The following is a 20391-nucleotide window of genomic DNA, read 5'->3' as shown; positions in this document are numbered from 1 at the left end:
GCCCCAGTATGTATCAAGTCTTTTTTTTTTTTAAAGATTTCATTTATTTATTTGAGAGAGAGAGAATGAGAGACAGAGAGCAGGAGAGGGAGGAGGGTCAGAGGGAGAAGCAGACTCCCCGCCGAGCAGGGAGCCTGATGCGGGACTCGATCCCGGGACTCCAGGATCATGACCTGAGTCGAAGGCAGACGCTTAACCATCTGAGCCACCCAGGCGCCCCTGTATCAAGTCTTAAAGGCCTCATCCACTGACACAAAATAACTCTTCTAGAAAGTTATTCTCAGGAAATAATCATCACTGCATAAAAAGAATGCTACAAAGAAAGCTTATCACAATGTTACAGTAGTGAAGTATTTGGGAGAAAATCTACATATGCAACAATAGGAAATTCTTTTTTTTTTTTTTTACATATATATACATTTTTGTGTGTGTGAAAACATTTAAGTTCTACTCTCTCAGCATATCATATAATACGGTGTTATCAACTACAGTCACCATGTTAGACATTGGACCCTCAGACCTTTAATCACAACAGTATATATTAAAAATGTGTTTTCGAAGAATATACCTTTTGATTGTGAGCACTGTCACAACAGTGAAAATGGGGGAGAAAGGGATATGCATAGTAAGACAATAAAAAATACATCAAAATGTTGGCAGTGGTTTGCATGGCCTTTGGAATAGTTGGTAAATTTTATTGTTTTCTTCAGTTTTCTGCATTTTCAAAAATGTGCCAAAATTTGTATATATTATTACACCTTTACAGTCAAGGGGAGGGAAAATTTTTTTTGTTTTTTAAAGTGCTGAAAGTTAAGGAGAAAAATGGCCCACTGGACAATTTATTTTTCTCCTATGGCTAGATAATTTGTCTCTGTATATGTGCTGTGCCACACAGAACACCACAACAGCACCTGAACCCTCCAACAAATCTGGCTTCTTTCCATGGAGAGCAACTGTTCATTGTAGCACCTTAATGAATTCCAACCCTGAAAAATTATTTGTTTACCTAACACTCACGACTACCGATTGCCAAGTGTCAATAAGGAAATATAATAGTGGAACCAACTCATCTATACCTAACAGATGACAAAATAATGAGATGAACTTATTTTTTTCTTCATTACTCTTTCAATAAATGCTTATTCACAGCTCAGTTCATTGGCACTTACCTTGGCTTCCCCATCAGGCAAGAAGAGGTAGGCACCACTTTTGTCCTTTTTACTGGTGGTTCCATACCATGAAAATTGCACTTTTACTTCATGATGTTTACTGTCTTCTTTATTTATCATTTCCTAAGGATAAAAACAATGTTTAAAAGCAACTCACTATATTAAGATTTTAATGATGTTGCATCTGGTTCCATGTATATGTTGATTAAAAAAAAACACCAAAAAACCTCAAGACAGACAGAAAAATGCTAACATTCAGCCTCTAATGTTCACGATTCTTGGATGAACACCCAAAATCTTATATTTAAAAGTATACTTTTATAGCTAATACTTAGAATTTAAAACTTTCACAATAGAAACAAAAAGAACACACTTCATTAAGGAAGAAAGAGATACACAAATTAAGAGATGTGGACCAGTGCTTCTCAAACTTTCTGTACTGAAGAAGCAGGTTTATTTTTTTTTATTTCCAGTATGCATGGACCAATATTTTTGTGAAGTACAATAAGAGTGAATTACTAGAAAAATTAAATTTAAAGTGATATACCAAATATACACTCAAATTTTTTATTATTAGATTCAGTAGGCATAAATTTATTGTGTCATTGTGCTTTCAGAGTTTCCACAAACATTTTTCTCAACCATTACACCTTCTATACTTATCTTGTGGACCAGTAACAGTTCACGGAGCAGCACCACCCACAGACCACCCTTGTTAGGAGCAAGTGGTCACAGTGGACCACATATATCAGATACATATAGCTCATCCATCCTTTCTCCCAGAGTATTTGCATCGACTTTCCCCCCTCTGCATACATAATCTGCACATATTATAATAAAAGTGATAAGCCTTCCATGAATTTGGAAACTATTCAGAACATACCTCCAAAAGCCCAGACTGATCAAACCGAAGTTTAACAAAGGAGTTCTCTAGAGTTATATCTTCTTCAGTACTTTTTACATTCTTCATGTTGAAAATTCCTTTATCTTTTACGTTACCATTATGCAGCACATACTCAGCTAAATGTGGGTCTGAACTTGCTGATTCCAAAATTCTATACACTTTCAGTCCGAGTGGTGGCATCTGCACTAGGAAGGAGATCTTTAAAAGACAGAGGAGAGAATTTTTTTAAAGAGAAATGCAATCTACTGAAAGAAAAGGATTTATACATCTAGTAAGAACAACAACAAAAAAACTACCGTATTTTAGAAAGAATTTAATACTCTACTTTAAAGATGTTTTGAGAATTTATGGGTAGAGTATCCACATTTCCGTTTATCCAGGGAATCTAATAACTTCAGGTTGGTAGGACTATCAAAGGCATGAATGCTTTCATTCAATATATGAAATTATACGAGCAACCTCAATTGTCCTATGGTGCTCTTAATGGATGCTCAGAGGAGAAAATGCTTCATGAAGGTAGGAGCTTTAGGTGAACAACGATTTTTCCTAATTATCAGGACCCTTTTTATACTATGGTTTCAAGTACATTAAAAATAAAAGTGGTAAATGTAATACTATAAATATTAGGCAGGCTAACAGTGGCCATCGAATGCCTGGGGTCCAGCAGACAATGCACAAAGCACAGAGGATGCACACACACTGTAAGTCGTGACTTCTGCCTTCTAGGAGCTATTCCTCCCTTTTCTAGATAGGCTGTTTCCTGTAACATCTGACCAAAACTTCTATTATCTTCTCCTTTCTAACTAAAGGATTATGAATTTATGAAAGCAGCCAGCAATGGCTTTTAACAAGCAAAGTAATTCTCATTTAGAGTTCCTAGCTTTTGGCTGCGTCTTCAGAAGTACAGTTTAATTTGCACTCGAGACTCCAAGAATTCAACTTTTCTAGTGATGCGGGGGTCCAGTTTAATATTACTTTAAGAAATTTTCTCCAAAAATGTCTATTACTTCAGGCCAGGCTTTCCACAGTTGTATCTCAGGTAAAAAGCACCTTCCTCTATTTTAGGAAGTCCTTCTTTTATGGTGTGTCACGTCACCTTTGCAATGAAACGCTGAAAGGACCTAAGTTATTTAGAAAAGGTGTTATTTATCTCAACTTCAGTGTGCATAATTGTTACTGAATTGAGTTAAACAAAGAATTTCAAAATTTTTTAGGTAATGATGACTTCATTACTTCAGGAAAAAGTTCCAATACTTACAAAGATATACAATATACATGCTAATAACATACTAATAATAACATGTGATATACACACTAAAGAAGATATTAGTATTCTAGGAAACACAGGATCTCTTTTCCTTTAGTGTCATTTAACTGGTCAGTTAAATCCCCTGGTATCCACAACTTTAACCACTTCACATACACCAATGTGATGACTCAAAGGGAGCATGGATACATATATAAACTACATACTGGCTATGCTTTTTTAATGGTGCCTCTTTAAGTTCTATGGCGAAAACGTACCTCATAGGCTGTCTGTGAAATAGTAGTTGCTGTATTCCAAACTGCACTCATCTGAATTTCCACAGGCTTTCCGGAAGCAGAAGACACTTGTGCTGTGGGGGAACTCACATAGACTGAGACCACTGAGATTCGGTCTTATTCTGAAGGATTACAGACCACAAGATACCTGCAAAAACAGCTGCTTCACTACTCGGGTCTTAAAACAGTATTTCTACTTCTTTTACACTATGTGTAAAGACTCAGCTTGTAGACATAGAGTCAACACACGGAGAGGACTTATAAGGAACACATTCTGGTAAAATTTTTGGAGAACACGCAATTTCATCACAAATAACACACACTACAAAGGGTAATGAAATAATGATTCACTTTCTAAGAATAAAATGTTATACAAATGGAAGACATTAATAGAACTATAATAAAGTTATTTCCATGGCCCAGAAAATGACCTATATAACACATGGTTTTATTAGCCTTTCTAAAATAATCAGCTTGATCCAACTAATCTCCTGATCCCTGCCTAAGCTCGCTGAGTAAGAAAACACATACATTGCCTATTTGTACTTTAGCCACAATTAATTTCAATTAAAATCCTGACATTCATTTTAGACCACTAAAAGACAACAAAAATGTATGGCTATCCATGCAGAATCACACATTTATTTTATATACATGGGGTCCTTATTCCCCAAGAGAGTTGGTTCTGGAAAAAAGATCATTTCAAGTAGCTCCACTTAAAAAGGGTGTTAAAATTTTATACAAATAGTGCTAAAAAAGATTTGACTGGGCCTAGCTAGAAAAAGGAGAACACACACTATTAAAATAAGTTTAGACAATTATTTAAAACTACATGCAATTCTTAGAATGAGCAAAAAAATGAATGAACTGGAGTTTCTGGCAGACTTTTTCCAACAATATTTTATATTAGCACATTATGACACCTTCACGCATTTAATTTTTATAGGATGGTTTTAAACATAACTACATTTGTAAAAAATATTCAAGGACTTCATCATTTTTCCTAAAGTCCTCTTCTTAATTTCTTTGATATTCAAAGAATTCTTAGTTGGAGATCCTCACTGTTTCATGGCTTTGCCTGTGAGCAGAAATGTTCTAGACCATCATATCACAGACTTCATGAAACAGAGTCTTTGAAAGATTTATGATTTTACTTTATGATCAATTTGAATCAGATTATCTTCAAATAAATCAAAAGATATTTCAAAGAGGATGTTTGAATAATATAACTCACTGATTCATTAGTGAATATTTTCTTGATTGAAATATTTTGGTTTCCTATACAATTTTGTAACTGCAGGACCACAGAACTGAATAGTCAAATAGCAACCCCATCTCCCCCTGACCCATAGCAGCTACATCAAAGATGGCAGACACCAGCTAGTATTGTGTATTTAGTGCATTAGAAAGCGTAGTCATGCTCTTTTATTCTACGTGTGTTCTGTGTATTTCAATTGCATTGCAAATCGCATAAGAAGTAAAACTAATACTTGCAGTGGTCAAAACTAAAGTGAAGGACAACAGGAAAACACAAAAGAAAAGAGCGAGCATGTAGCATAAAATCTATAAAATGTTTGACTTATAAAGGGTTTATCGGGAGAAGCTCTTATGATAGAAATAGTATGCTGAGATACCAAAAGCGACAACACAGCAATAAAAATGTCTCTAATTCCTAATGGCTTATAGTATGCATCAGGATCACACAACCTAGCTTACACCACTTATGTTCACCAAGATTCCATAGATGTGCGAGAGAAGAGTGGCTGAAGCTGTGTAGTCAAAAACGTATTTACAAAGGACACTGAAGCCTTGACATACTGGGTAAAACCCTATTTTATCCACAGAAGCAATTCTAAAGAATAGTGAGGGCAATGATAACAGACTTACCTGAAGGATCTGCCAACCTATTAGTGCCCTCCTACTGCCCTCTACCAGAGCTTACGTGTCACCTGACTTGTCCCATCACAAACACACCTGGAGAATCACAACTGCCAGGATTCATTGTTACCAGCAAGACAATACTATATTCCTAATGTGCAACGTGGAGAAGAAAAACAGTTGAGGATCACCTATCCTCAGCACCAAAGATGTTTAAGCCAGCATCCCAGAAATGAGTGATTTACTGCTTAACCCCATGTTCCCAGAGGCTTAGAGATAATATGGTCTGAAGACAAGGGCCAGTATCCTGATTCTGCAGAAGCCCTGAGGCACATCCAGGTACTGAGCCTAGAATTCCTACTGGCAGGTTTGTTGGATGCTCTACTACACAGGTCTAGTCATAAGGGCTCTGATAATAAAATGTAACATGTGCCCAACCAATAAATTAGGTAATAAGCATCCAGAACACAGATTCCTTCCCGTGTCCCATAGGGGAAAAAGATTCACATTTAAAGCAAATAATAATTTTAACCATACATTTAGTTTTACATAATATTAAATCACTTTTTATAATAAGCTGTGAACTAGGTTCTGTTTTGTTTCATTTTAGTAGCTAATTAGTATGAGTCCTAATTAGTATGTGACTCTGACACACACATTAGTATGTGATCCTGACTTTTTCAGGATCGGGATACCTTCACTAAAATCCTTTTCCTTGTTCCTCTTGTAGTGCACGCTTTATTAATCTGCATTTAGGAGGAAAAAAAATCTGGTTCAGAAGAACAGAAGACTTTGAAATACGCCATATCACTTCAGTCTATGCTGTGAACTGCTTTGAGTTAATTAGCTCTGTCTCAGCAATTTCAGAAGACATGATGGACACGGGGAGGAAAGAAGAGAGAGAACAGAGGACTGAGTGTGCAAGAAACCAGAAAACAAAACAAAACAGAACAGCTAAGGACTCTCATTTAATCATCACTTCCCCCCTGCCCAACCCTAATACAAATCACTTTTAAAAATGACTCGTAGTCCAGATATTTACTTTCTCTCTTTCATGGTGCATTACACAGTTCCAACTAACGGGGGGGAAACCTCTGGCATTACAGCAATAACAGAAGAGGATCATTCAAGATTTGCATTACCTGGCAGATACAGCAAAACTAATGTCAGCTTTTCTTTGCCACTATCTCATCTCCTTTCCCAAGTTTTTCTTAAGTTCTACCAAGTTATGCATTTCCAAATATCATAACTGGAAATGATTATAATCCTTCCCAGATTACAGTTGGTAGTCCCCATGCTAACTCTGCCTTCACAGTGTAACAAAATATCTCATCATAATCCAACACACAGAGGGCACACATTTTTCCTCTCCATCTTCTGCACTCTCCCAATTATGATCCTTGATGAGGTAATTGCAAGATGTTGGAAGCAACAAACAAAATCGCTTTGATTTCGTTAGACAAACCACACAACTAAAACACCTTGTATAAACTTAATTCACTGTATAATAATCTGACAACAAACTAGAACCACACAGCTAGTTAAGAAAGTTTGATTTAAAGTATAAACAATAAAAAGGCAATTAAAACACAGACTAACCAGGCAATTTAGCAGGTGTTCACTGAACACATAACTACTTTGCCATTGCTTTTCAAGAAATAAAACTTAAAACTATCATTTTAAATGCAGTCTGTTCAGCCACTTCCACAGATAAAATCTAAAGCTAATAAAATCTAAAATAATTTTGTACCTAGGAACAAAATCACAGTAGACTAATTATAAGGGCCTGGGAAGGAAGATTCTTTTCAAGTTCACATAAAATTGATGAAAAGAATGATTTAAGATATCATGCCCTGAAAGCACTAAGGAGACAAACTCTGACCACGTTGTAAATCTTTCAGAAATCAGTATGTGAGAATGATGGTAGCCTACTGATAAATATTTTCTTCAAACCTCTAAGTGACAGTAAAAATGTATATATAATAAATATAGTTATATTATTTAAAGCTGCCTATCATAAACTTTAAACTGCCTAACACAAAACCATAAAAAGTATTTTTTCAGGAGGTGCAAGAAAGGAATAAGAATTTCTTTTTTAATTCTGATAACGAGGAAGCCTAATGAATATTCAAGAAGCTAGAACACTAGTGGACAAGCAGAATCAAGGAAAGGACTCTTATAAAGAAGAAAAGTTAGCACTTAAATACCTCCGTGCTTCGGGAATGTGGTACAGAGGGTGAAAAGTCAGCACCACTTGACTTGCAAAAATTTCTTGAAAGACAGACATTTTTCAATTTTTGGAAGGGATGGGAAGCTGGACAAAGAGGAAAAGTTGAGGCACTTAAGCATGATGCTAGTAACAATCCAATGCAAGTCAGAAGAGTTATGGTGCTTTCTCCTGTACTGTGCCTTTATTAGGGAATTTGCTAATTACTTTAAACTAATTATTTCATAATTCTTCCAACCTTTATTATATAGCTCTACAGTCTCTATCTGCAAAATCTGAAAAATTCTGAAAATCAGGATTTTTCAAAACTCATTTGGTGGCAAAACCTAAACTGAACTGACATGAAGCCACATAAAATTATTTATTCCACTTGATCTTAATATTCAGAAATTTTAAATTATTTAATGAGCCCTGTCCCAGACTGAAATATTTATGTAATAATATGCCATATATGCATATTATGTTCCTAGAAAATAAAAATTCTGAATTCACAAAAGATTTCAGGTAAAGGATTGAGGATTTTATTTAAAGGTAGGCTATACAAGCAGTCCAAGGCATAGACTTCTTATAGAAGACACCCTATCTGTGGTTCTGAACAAGAAAGAAAAAGAAAAAAACAAAAAACAAAAAAACAAAAAAACACAAGAAATGAAAGGGGAAGGAGAACATGAACATATCCCAGCACAGTGCGACAAAGGCAGGAACACAAAATAAATCTGTCACTGAATGGCTGACTATCTGAACCAAGGAATAAGTATCTTTTAACATGACCCTAAATAGGTCACTAAGAAACAGTAAACATTTAAGAATATTTTCTTTATATATGAATACCCCAAATCCCAACAGGACATATATGCTTTTACTTTATCTCTATCCCAATTCTTAATTTTACAATATCTAATTATGATTTGGTTTTAGAATAAATGGAAAATCTGTTTCTTTAATAATTGTGTTAGATATGATTTTACTACCTAACTGGTAGGAGAGTCTTGAGAACAGGATTTTAAGAAGCTTCTAGCATCCAGGACTGATTTATTCAGCACAGACCTGTTTCCACAGTGTGCAGAATACAACTCCAGTCTGAGAGGAAGAGGGCAGGGAAGAGTAGTCCATGATCAGAAAATATGGTAGCTGGCCTGAGTCGTCTAGTTAATGAACCTAATGAGTAGATAATGCTAGTTGCCTACCCAATAGCCATTCCCATATTCTCCTTTCCTGACAGAAACTCAATTTTACTCAGGAAGACAGTAATCGTAGCTTTAAAAAAAAAAAAAAGCCCTTGATTCTCCATGCTTGTGGCTACGTGACACAGTTCTGGCCAATGAAATATAATTAGAATTCAGCAAGTGGAGCTTCCCAGAAAATTATTGTATCCTCAATTTAATAAAAGTCAGCAGACTCAAGTGGCATAACTTTCATCCTTTGCTCCTCCTACCCCTTCCTGGCTGGAACACAATGCAATGTCTGGAGAACCAGGCACAATCTTGAAACCATGAGAACCACCACAGGCTAATGCAGAGCTGAGAGGTAAAAGGGGCCTGGTCCTTTCATGACCTCATGGAACACATCACAAGGCCTGGACTACCTACTACTTTGAAACTTGGTTTCTTGGGAAGCCAATGTAGCACGCTTTTTGTTACATGCAGTTGAATGCAATCTGAAGCGAAACACTATACCCACAACAAATTATACTGAAGTACCCAAAACTCCCATTGATCTTAAAAGAAGGTAATACTGAATGCAAGATGATTCTCCTAAAGCAAAAATTTTCCCATAAAGATTGATCACTACAAACATACTTTTCCTCAGAGGGATGCTTAGTTTTAAATCTGTCCTTAACTGCCTATCAATTACTACACGTAACTTCTCATAATTGTCACCTTCTCTACCACAATTTTTAATGATCAATCAGCAAACATCTCTTGTATACCAAGTACTTCTTATTTCATTCAACCATTCATAACTTCTTTAATTCAGGCGAGTCTTCTTTATTTTCTCCATGGAATGTGAAAGGCAGATTTCATAAAAACTTAAGCTAAGCCTCAGAATTTACCAATCCTATGCTCTTTATTACAAAATACATGCTAGCACAGGCATCTTCTTTAACTTTATATAGAATTTTATGAACATAGTTTATTTGACCAATTCCTCGATGGTTATTATTGAACATTTAAGTCTTTTAAAGTATTTTTTCAGATGATAAAGCTGAGAGAAAGGTTTTGCCCACAGTTCTCTTCATCTCTACACAGGATCGATTTTTTCCAGTGCAATGCCTAGTTTGAACGCTCCTGGCACGTATTACTGGGTTACTTTCTAGACAGACTGCTAGGTGTCATGTAAGAATGATGAATAAGACCCAACCTATGCCTTCACGGGGTTTATAGCAAGCATCTTCATAGGAATATTATACATGTGCTATGTGGGACAACAGTGGTTAGACACACAGTCCCATGGGAGCATACAAGAACGACACCTAATATGACTCAAGTATACTGGAAAAAGTTTCCAGAGAATGTAACACTTAAGCTGAGTCCTAAACGATAACCAGGGGTCAATCAGGCAAAGAGAGTGTGTGTGTGTGTGTGCGTGCGCGCCTGGGGATGTGCTGGTAGGGAGGTTTTGTTTTGTTTCCAGGCAGCAAAGGTCTAGAAGTAAGAGAACATGGTATGTTAAGAGAATTGATAGTTGAAGGGCTGAAACACAGAGTGCAGGCTGGGGTAATGTGAAAGATGATGCTAGAGAAACCAAAATGTAGACACATAATTCAAGTTAAAGAGTCTGTAAGTTTAGCCTTAGGGCAGTGGACAAAGGAAGAGTTTTGAGCAGCTGAAACATCATGGCTAGTATCCGTTAAATGCCTACTAAGTACCAGATTCTACACTATAAAATTCATATACGTAACCTTATTTAATTCCTCCAACAAATGTATGAGGGAGGGACGGACACCTGTTACAGGAGTGTCGCCATCACTCAGGGGAGAGACAGTAGCAACCTAAAGGAGGGCACTGGTACTGAAGTTAAGGAGAAGCGGACAAAACTGTGATACGTTTAGGAAGTAGAATGAAAAGACCTGGTATTTGTTTGGGTACAAGGAGAAAGTGAAAGAGACAGAGATGAGCAGGGACTGAAGGGGACACTAATGAAAAACTGGAATGCATGATCACTCAAAAATTGAGGCCCAGGTAACTGGATGATGATGCTGAAATTTTATTAAGGAGCTCAGGACCACAGAATATTTGAGTAGAGAGTAGGAATCCGGTTTTATTTTTAATTTAAAAAAAATTTTTAAGAAAAGATTTTATTTATTTGACAGAGAGAGAGCACACACACACACACACACACAAGCAGAGGGAGAGGGAGAAGCAGGCTTCCTGCTGAGCAGGGAGCCCAATGTGGGGCTTGATCCCAGGACCTTGGGATCATGACCTGAGCCCAAGGCAGACGCTTAATGACTGAGGCACCCAGGCGCCCCAGGAGTTCAGTTTTATACGCACTGAAATGGAGGTACAGGTGGACCATCCCGATGGAGCTACCCATCTGGCCTGTGGGCAGAACTTGGCAAACTTTTCTCAGAAGAGATATGGATGTGGTGAGTCACCAGTACATGGACAATAAATGAAGGCAACTGAGTAGGAAATATCACTCTCACCAGGAGCTTTTATCTTTTAAATCTTCCTGAGGCAAAACAATTACTTATTTAAGATCTCTTATATGCTCTCGACTCTCCACCTCTTTTAGATGTTAACATAATCTGAAGTCACAGATCTATATTCCTGTAGCTTTTTCTACAGTACATACCTAGCTTCAGTTCTGGTAACCAAATTTCCAGTCATGATCTGCATTTCACGATGTCTCATTATTTTCAAGGCCTTCTTACTTTTGATTCAAATATTAGTCAGCTGAGTTGACTTTATCAAGAAAATATTCAAAAAGAAGAGTACCCATGGTTCATTTTGTGTTTTCATATTTGAAAATGTCTTTTTTTGTTGCTTTCACATATAAAAGATAACTGTGAGTATAAAATGATTTAAAAACTCTATAGTCTTCTCATTACAGAGAAGAAACCTAAGTCTGTTTAGCTTTTGTTCCATATTACACAGTATATATCTTTCTGCTTGGGTACTTCTACAATATGCCCCTTTCCTTTTAATTGGACTAAGTTACCAAGACATAACAGGAGTGACCCTCTTTTCATTTGTATTACCCAGAACTTAACCCTTTTATCTATAAAGTCAGACCTTCTCAGCTCAGAAAACTTTTCATCAGTTCTGTCTTTGATCATTGTCTCTGCTCCATTTTTTTCTCCTGAAGAAAATCACTGTCTTTTGTTTAAATCTTATCCTGCATACCAATCATCTTCTCTCCTGTTGTTTCCACTCCTCTTCCTTTTCTCTGCATTCTTGCAAAGCATCTCATGGGTTTTTTTCTTTCGTGTCACTGGACACTCTTTCACAATGTCGGCCTCACTCTTCAGTATCACTTGTAAAGATGCTCACTCATCGCGCCCCCACCAATAACCTTCCCTTTTGTCCCTTCCCCGTATCATCTCACCAGTTTTTCATCTCGGCTCTTTGTTTCCCGTTTCAGATTTCTTAGAGATCATGACTCAAATTTTTTGAGAACTCCAAAGAGGTTTTTTTGTAATGTTTTCCTGGTCTCTGTAATAAATCATTTTAAAAGGTAAATTGTTCTTCTGAGTCTTCATGTAGCGCTACTTTCTGTCGTTCTGTAGAGCCTTTGCAAAGGTTTGCTAGGATAACTTTCCCTTTACTTACCCTCACAGAAGCAGATATCCAGACCCTGTGTATGCTAAAGGTACTCTTGGTCTTTATTTTGGCATTAAAGCCCCTCTCTTACCTAGAGTTAGTTTATTTGACGAGTATTTGGCAAGGGATTCAAAAGCAAGGGATTTGCCAGGGGATTCAAAAGCAAGGTAGTTCCCTGCCATCATGGAGCTAATATTTTAGCAAGGGAGACAGACAGCAAGAAATAAATAAATTAAATAACCAGTTTGTTAATAATGCCTAAAGGAGGGGAAGAAAAATGCAGTGATGGAGAAGAGTAAGTTATATAATATATAAAATATATAATAAGGAATGTAAGTCCACATGCATAGAGCCAGCCTGATTGCAAAGGTCCAAAGGGCTACCATCCAAGGTGGCTATGCCTGTATATTCATTGTTTTATGCCAACTGTGGTGAACAAATGGAGGGATTCTTTCTGCAGCAAAGACTATCATGGGTATCCTTCTGGCCCATGCCACTGTCACTAGTAATTTCCTTGAACGGATACTTCCCTAGGTCAGTGCTCTACCATCAGTTCCCCACTTGTTTCTGCCTATTTTATTTCTTTTTTTTTTTATTTCATTACGTAATGTTAATCACCATACATTACATCATTAGTTTTTGATGTAGCATTCCACGATTCATTATTTGCGTATTAACACCCAGTGCTCCATTCAGTACGTGCCCTCTTTAATACCCATCACCAGGCTAACCCATTCTCCCACCCCCCTCCCCTCTAGAACCCTCAGTTTGTTTCTTAGAGTCCATAGTCTCTCATGGTTCATCTCCCCCTCCGGTTCCCCCCTCCCCCTTCATTTTTCCCTTCCTTCTATCTTTTCTCGCTCTCTCTTTTTTTAACATATAATGTATTATTTGTTCCAGAGGTACAGGTCTGTGATTCAACAGCCTTACACAATTCACAGCGCTCACCATAGCACATACCCTCCATAATGTCTATCACCCAGCCCCCATCCCTCCCACCCCTCACCACTCCAGCAAACCTCAGTTTGTTTCCTGAGATTAAGAATTCCTCATATCAGTGAGATCATATGATACATGTCTTTCTCTGATTGACTTATTTCGCTTAGCATAATACCCTCTGGTTCCATCCACGTCGTTGCAAATGGCAAGATATTTTTTTTGATGGCTGCATAATATTCCATTGTGTGTGTGTGTGTGTGTATGTGTGTGTATACACACACATACACACACACACACACACACATATATATACCATTTCTTCTTTAACCATTCATCTATTGATGGGCATCTTGGCTCCTTCCATAGTTTGGTTATTGTGGACACTGCTGCTATAAACATCTGGGTGCACGTACCCCTTCAGATCACCTCATTTGTATCTTTGGGGTAAATACCCAGTAGTGCAATTGCTGGGTCGTACGGCAGCTCTATTTTCAACTTTTTGAAGAACCTCCATACTGTTTTCCAGAGTGGCTGCACCTGCCTATTTTATTTCTGTCAGATTCAGTCTCCAAATTGGTTGTGAAATACAGACACAATGGAAGCCCTCTTTTAAGTGTGATTAAGGCTGGCAATAGACCTATTAACTGAAAGAGATAAAGTTGACTTGAAAGTTAAAGTTTAAGTAGTACAATTTTAAGTTACACACATATGACTTAATAATTCATGTTTTCATATATGTTTTATATATACTTATATATATAACATTTCCTAATCTATTGATATTAAGAGCAAAGCTTCTGGTTTAACTATGGGACCACTAACTGGAGTCCTGTGTCATATTTTCTGCATAACCATGCATGTGATTAATCATGTATGGTTTCCAGATTAGGTTTTTCTAAAGCAGACCAAGAATTTCACCACTTGAAAAAATATTAAGCCATATGAGTACAGACTGCTTCTACATCTTTATGACTTCTTCCCAATTTTTTTTAGGCATCTCACCAGTGACTCACATTTGTTGAAAATTTCTAAAGAACCCAACTTCATTTAAAAAAAAACAATCTTTTGTATAATTCATCAGTTCAATAAAAATTAATCAAATTGTGTAAGAAAAATAACAAGAACAACTGATCTGGGAATAAATAATTGTTTCATGATGATCATACAATTCAACGGAAAGACCAGAGGGAGAGAATTGTACCAGTTTCCCTAGCTAGTGGCCTGTTAGGGACAAGGTCAGGCTATCATGGGCACAGAAAAGGAATGGAGTGAATCAGTTGATCTAGTTGGCCAATTAAATGGAGATTGGTTAACAGAAATCTTAGGAAGAGAGAATGAAAAGAATAGTTACTTTATCTCCTTAACAGCCTCAAAAAGTAGCCCTGTCCCTGTATTAAAATATTAGTTCTCTGTTCTAGGTGGTAGGTACACAAATTTCAAAGCTTTGGGGGTAGACATTATAAAAAGGAAAAGGAATCAATCTCCACACCTGCTTCTAGAGACCTGCAATGTAGCTATTATTTCTAACTGTTTACCACTGGTCAGTGAGTAATTGTATTTTCCAGTCCAGTTGATCAACTTTATAGTTTGTGGATATCTTAAATTGTGGCAATAGGCTGACTGTCAAACCAAGATTTGGTGTTCCTCTGATTGTTGATCATCATCTTTGTTTTCATGAGTTTTAATAGGAAATAGAGAGAGTCAGTCTCAGAGTCCCTAGTCTGCCATCACATAAAACAAAGTGTCAACTTTTTTTGTTTTTTCATAGAATAGGTGTTATTCATCTAAGTCAATGTAAGGCTGAAACAGTATTTCTGGAATTAATACTCATCATTTCTGATATCATAAAATAAATAGAAATGTTAAGGGTAGGGAGACTGTTGTGGGAAAGGTAGGGCCTTTTCTATTCTCTCCCCCAGAGACCTTTATATCTCCTTGAAAAAAGTCAGGCAAAAGACAAGCCTGCGAATGACTGATTTAGAATGGCAAACACCAGATAAGATTATTTGATGTTGTGATCCAGACATGATTGCTCTAAAACTAGTTATAACATAAAATTAACTAATATATCGGGGGGGTGCAGCAAGATGGCAGAGGAGTAGGAGACCTGGATTTCGTCTCCTCTCAGGAATTCAGCTGGATAGGGATCAAACCATTCTGAACACCTACAAACTCAACAGGAGATCGAAGAAAAGAAGAGCAACAACTCTCTCATCAGAAAAGCGACCACTTTCTGGAAGATGACAAGACGGAAAAAATCACCTCAACAAAAAGAACAAGAGGTAGTACCGACTGCCAGGGACCTACTGAATACGGACATTAGTACGATGTCAGATCTAGAGTTCAGAATCATCACTTTAAAGATACTAGCTGGGCTTGAAAAAAATATGGAAGTTATTAGAGAAACTCTTTCTGGAGAAGTAAAAGAGCTAAAATCCAACCAAGTAGAAATCAAAAAGGCTATTAATGAGGTGCAATCAAAAATGGGGGCGCTAACTGCTAGAATAAATGAGGCAGAAGAGAGAATCAGTCATATAGAAGATGAAATGATGGAAAATAAAGAAGCTGAGAAAAAGAGAGATAAACAACTACTGGATCATGAGGGCAGAATTCGAGAGATAAGCGATACCATAAGACGAAACAACATTAGAATAATTGGGATCCCAGAAGAAGAAGAAAGAGAGAGAGGGCCAGAAGGTATAATGGAGCAAATTATAGCAGAGAACTTCCCTAATTTGGGGAAAGAAACAGGCATGAAAATCCAGGAAGCACAGAGAACCCCTCTCAAAATCAATAAAAACAGGTCAACACCCCGACATCTAATAGTAAAACTTACGAGTCTCAGAGACAAAGAGAAAATCCTGAAAGCAGCTCGGGAGAAGAGATATGTAACCTACAATGGTAGAAACATTAGATTGGCAACAGACCTATCCACAGAGACCTGGCAGGCCAGAAAGGACTGGCAGGATATATTCAGAGCACTTAATGAGAAAAATATGCAGCCAAGAATACTCTATCCAGCTAGGCTGTCATTGAAAATTGAAGGAGAGATAAAAAGCTTCCAGGACAAACAAAAACTAAAGGAATTTGCAAACACAAAACCAGCCCTACAGGAAATCTTGAAAGGGGTCCTCTAAGCAAAGAGAGACCCTAAAAGCAACATAGACCAGAAAGGAACACAGACAATATACAGTAACAGTCACCTTACAGGCAATACAATGGCACTAAATTCCTATCTTTCAATAGTTACCTTGAATGTAAATGGGCTAAATGCCCCAATCAAAAGACACAGGCTAACAGACTGGATTAAAAAACAAGATCCATCGATATGCTGTCTGCAAGAGACTCATTTTAGACCCAAAGACACCCCCAGGTTGAAAGTGAGGGGGTGGAAAACCATTTACCATGCTAATGGACACCAAAAGAAAGCTGGGGTGGCAATCCTTATATCAGACAAATTAGATTTTAAGCCAAAGACTGTAATAAGAGATGAGGAAGGACACTATATCATACTTAAAGGATCTATCCAACAAGAAGATCTAACAATTGTAAATATCTATGCCCCTAACATGGGAGCAGCCAATTATATAAGGCAATTAATAACAAAAGCAAAGAAACACATTGACAACAATACAATAATAGTGGGGGACTTTAACATCCCCCTCACTGAAATGGACAGATCGTCTAAGCAAAAGATCAACAAGGAAATAAAGACTTTAAATGACACACTGGACCAAATGGACTTCACAGACATATTCAGAACATTCCACCCCAAAGCAACGGAATACACATTCTTCTCTAGTGCCCATGGAACATTCTCCAGAATAGATCACATCCTAGGTCATAAATCAGGTCTCAACCGGTACCAAAAGATTGGGATCATTCCCTGCCTATTTTCAGACCACAATGCTTTGAAACTAGAACTCAATCACAAGAGGAAAGTCGGAAAGAACTCAAATACATGGAGGCTAAAGAGCATCCTACTGAAGAATGAATGGGTCAACCAGGAAATTAAAGAAGAATTAAAAAAATACATGGAAACCAATGAAAATGAAAACACAACTGTTCAAAATCTTTGGGATGCAGCAAAGGCAGTCCTAAGAGGAAAGTATATAGCAATACAAGCCTTTCTCAAGAAACAAGAAAGGTCTCAAGTACACAACCTAACCCTACACCTAAAGGAGTTGGAGAAAGAACAGCAAGTAAAGCCTAAACCCAGCAGGAGAAGAGAAATCATAAAGATCAGAGCAGAAATCAATGAAATAGAAACTAAAAGAACAGTAGAACAGATCAACGAAACTAGGAGCTGGTTCTTTGAAAGAATTAACAAGATTGATAAACCCCTGGCCAAACTTATCAAAAAGAGAAGAGAAATGACCCAAATCAACAAAATCATGAATGAAAGAGGAGAGATCACAACCAACACCAAAGAAATACAAACAATTATAAGAACATATTATGAGCAACTCTATGCCAGCAAATTAGATAACCTGGAAGAGATGGATGCATTCCTAGAGATGTATCAACTACCAAAACTGAACCAGGATGAAATAGAAAACCTGAACAGACCTATAACCACTAAGGAAATTGAAGCAGTCATCAAAAATCTCCCAAAAAACAAAAGCCCAGGGCCAGATGGCTTCCCAGGAGAATTCTACCAAACATTTCAAGAAGAATTAATACCTATTCTTCTGAAACTGTTCCAAAAAATAGAAACGGAAGGAAAACTTCCAAACTCATTTTATGAGGCCAGCATTACCTTGATCCCAAAACCAGACAAAGACCCCATCAAAAAGGAGAATTACAGACCAATATCCTTGATGAACATGGATGCAAAAATTCTCACCAAAATCCTAGCCAATAGGATCCAACAGTACATTAAAAGGATTATTCACCCTGACCAAGTGGGATTTATCCCTGGGCTGCAAGGTTGGTTCAACATCCGCAAATCAATCAATGTGATACAGTACATTAACAAAAGAAAGAACAAGAATCATATGATCCTCTCAATAGATGCAGAAAAAGCTTTTGACAAAGTACAGCATCCTTTCTTGATCAAAACTCTTCAGAGCATAGGGATAGAGGGTACATACCTCAATATCATAAAAGCCATCTATGAAAAACCTACAGCAAATATTATTCTCAATGGGGAAAAACTGAGAGCTTTCCCCCTAAGGTCAGGAACGCGGCAGGGATGTCCACTATCACCACTGCTATTCAACATAGTATTGGAAGTCCTAGCCACAGCAATCAGACAACAAAAAGAAATCAAAGGCATCCAAATTGGCAAAGAAGAAGTCAAACTCTCACTCTTTGCAGATGATATGATACTTTATGTGGAAAACCCAAAAGACTCCACCCCAAAACTGCTAGAACTCATACAGGAATTCAGTAAAGTGGCAGGATATAAAATCAATGCACAGAAGTCAGTGGCATTCCTATACACCAACAACAAGACAGAAGAAAGAGAAATTAAGGAGTCGATCCCATTTACAATTGCACCCAAAACCATAAGATACCTAGGAATAAATCTAACCAAAGAGACAAAGGATCTGTACTCAGAAAACTATAAAATACTCATGAAAGAAATTGAGGAAGACACAAAGAAATGGAAAAACGTTCCATGCTCATGGATTGGAAGAACAAATATTGTGAAGATGTCAATGCTACCTAGAGCAATCTACATATTCAATGCAATCCCCATCAAAATACCATCCACTTTTTTCAAAGAAATGGAACAAATCATCTTAAAATTTGTATGGAACCAGAAAAGACCCTGCATAGCCAGAGGAATATTGAAAAAGAAAAGCAAAGCCGGTGGCATCACAATTCCGGACTTCAAGCTCTATTACAAAGCTGTTATCATTAAGACAGCATGGTACTGGCACAAAAATAGACACATAGATCAATGGAACAGAATAGAGAGCCCAGAAATGGACCCTCAACTCTATGGTCAACTCATCTTCGACAAAGCAGGAAAGAATGTCCAATGGAACAAAGACAGTCTCTTCAACAAATGGTGTTGGGAAAATTGGATAGCCACATGCAGAAGAATGAAACTGGACCATTTCCTTACACCACACACAAAAATAGACTCCAAATGGTTGAAAGACCTCAATGTGAGACGGGAGTCCATCAAAATCCTAAAGGAGAACACAGGCAGCAACCTCTTTGACCTCAGCCGAAGCAAGTTCTTCCTAGAAACATCGCCAAAGGCAAGGGAAGCAAGGGCAAAAATGAACTATTGGGACTTCATCAAGATAAAAAGCTTTTGCAAAGCAAAGGAAACAGTTAACAAAACCAAAAGACAACCGACAGAATGGGAGAAGATATTTGCAAATGACATATCAGATAAAGGGCTAGTATCCAAAATCTATAAAGAACTCATCAAACTCAACACCCAAAGAACAAAGAATCCAATCAAGAAATGGGCAGAAGACATGAACAGACATTTTTCCAAAGAAGACATCCAAATGGCCAACAGACGCATGAAAAAGTGCTCAATATCGCTCGGCATCAGGGAAATCCAAATCAAAACCTCAATGAGATACCACCTCACACCAGTCAGAATGGCTAAAATTAACAAGACAGGAAATGACAGATGTTGGCGGGGATGCGGAGAAAGGGGAACCCTCCTACACTGTTGGTGGGAATGCAAACTGGTGCAGCCACTCTGGAAAACTGTATGGAGGTTCCTCAAAAAGTTGAAAATAGAGCTACCATATGATCCAGCAATTGCACTACTGGGTATTTACCCCAAAGATACAAAAGTAGGGATCCGAAGGGGTACGTGCACCCCGATGTTTATAGCAGCAATGTCCACAATAGCCAAACTGTGGAAAGAGCCAAGATGTCCATCAACAGATGAATGGATAAAGAAGATGTGGTATATATATACAATGGAATATTATGCAGCCATCAAAAGGAATGAGATCTTGCCATTTGCAACGACGTGGATGGAACTGG

At 37.4% G+C, this 20391-nt stretch overlaps 1 pseudogene across 1 annotated transcript in view; it reads right to left on the bottom strand.

The window, feature by feature from the left end:
- The window catches only part of LOC135362160 (alpha-mannosidase 2-like), a 120060-nt pseudogene that overhangs the window by 11531 nt on the left and 88138 nt on the right, over positions 1-20391 (bottom strand). The window contains exons 14-16 of the transcript XR_010406651.1: positions 3598-3763; positions 2053-2271; positions 1170-1292 (exon numbers count right to left, since the gene is read on the bottom strand). The product of XR_010406651.1 is annotated as an alpha-mannosidase 2-like (transcript). The remainder of the gene's footprint in view (positions 1-1169; positions 1293-2052; positions 2272-3597; positions 3764-20391) is intronic.

The sequence above is a fragment of the Mirounga angustirostris genome, unplaced genomic scaffold, assembly GCF_029215605.1.
Source record: "Mirounga angustirostris isolate CCGP_5_RB_7025 unplaced genomic scaffold, mMirAng1.0.hap1 SCAF_12, whole genome shotgun sequence".
Taxonomy (NCBI): Eukaryota; Metazoa; Chordata; class Mammalia; order Carnivora; family Phocidae; genus Mirounga; species Mirounga angustirostris.
This window is presented reverse-complemented; position numbering and strand designations above follow the sequence as displayed.